Source organism: Haliaeetus leucocephalus, unplaced genomic scaffold, assembly GCF_000737465.1.
Source record: "Haliaeetus leucocephalus isolate CR32 unplaced genomic scaffold, Haliaeetus_leucocephalus-4.0 Scaffold193, whole genome shotgun sequence".
NCBI classification, from domain to species: Eukaryota; Metazoa; Chordata; class Aves; order Accipitriformes; family Accipitridae; genus Haliaeetus; species Haliaeetus leucocephalus.
This window is the reverse complement of record NW_010972629.1, coordinates 206,436-206,761: the sequence shown is the minus strand read 5'-3', so window position 1 is coordinate 206,761 and position 326 is coordinate 206,436. Positions and strand designations below refer to the sequence as shown.

Below are 326 nucleotides of genomic sequence, written 5' to 3'. Positions count from 1 at the left end.
GGGCGGTAGCGGCCCGTCCCTGGCGCATGCGCACTGCCGCGCATGCGCCGTCGTGCCGGCTGGTAGGGGAGAATCGGGCTCCTGGGGGAATGGAGGCTGCTGAGACCGGAAGTAACGTTTGGCAGCTTCCGGTTTGGAGCACACACACGCACCCCCCCCTCCCCCTCCTTTTCTCCTCCTTCTCCCCAAGCACCGGGGTCGCGGCGAGCCCTGGGCCTCGGTGAGTGCGGCCTGCCCGAGGGGGGCTGTGAGGGAGGGGACCTGGGCTGTGAGGGACTGGGAGTTGGGGGGGGACAGCGGGGATGAGGGGGGCTGTGGGACAGGGG

At 70.9% G+C, this 326-nt stretch overlaps 1 protein-coding gene across 1 annotated transcript in view; it reads left to right on the top strand.

Moving 5' to 3' along the window:
• The first annotated feature begins 23 nt into the window (after window positions 1-23).
• Window positions 24-326, top strand: part of SETDB1 (SET domain, bifurcated 1) — an 18,526-nt gene continuing 18,223 nt past the window's right edge. Inside the window, exon 1 of the mRNA XM_010565503.1 lies at window positions 24-220. The gene's annotated coding sequence lies outside the window, so the exon portion shown is untranslated. The remainder of the gene's footprint in view (window positions 221-326) is intronic.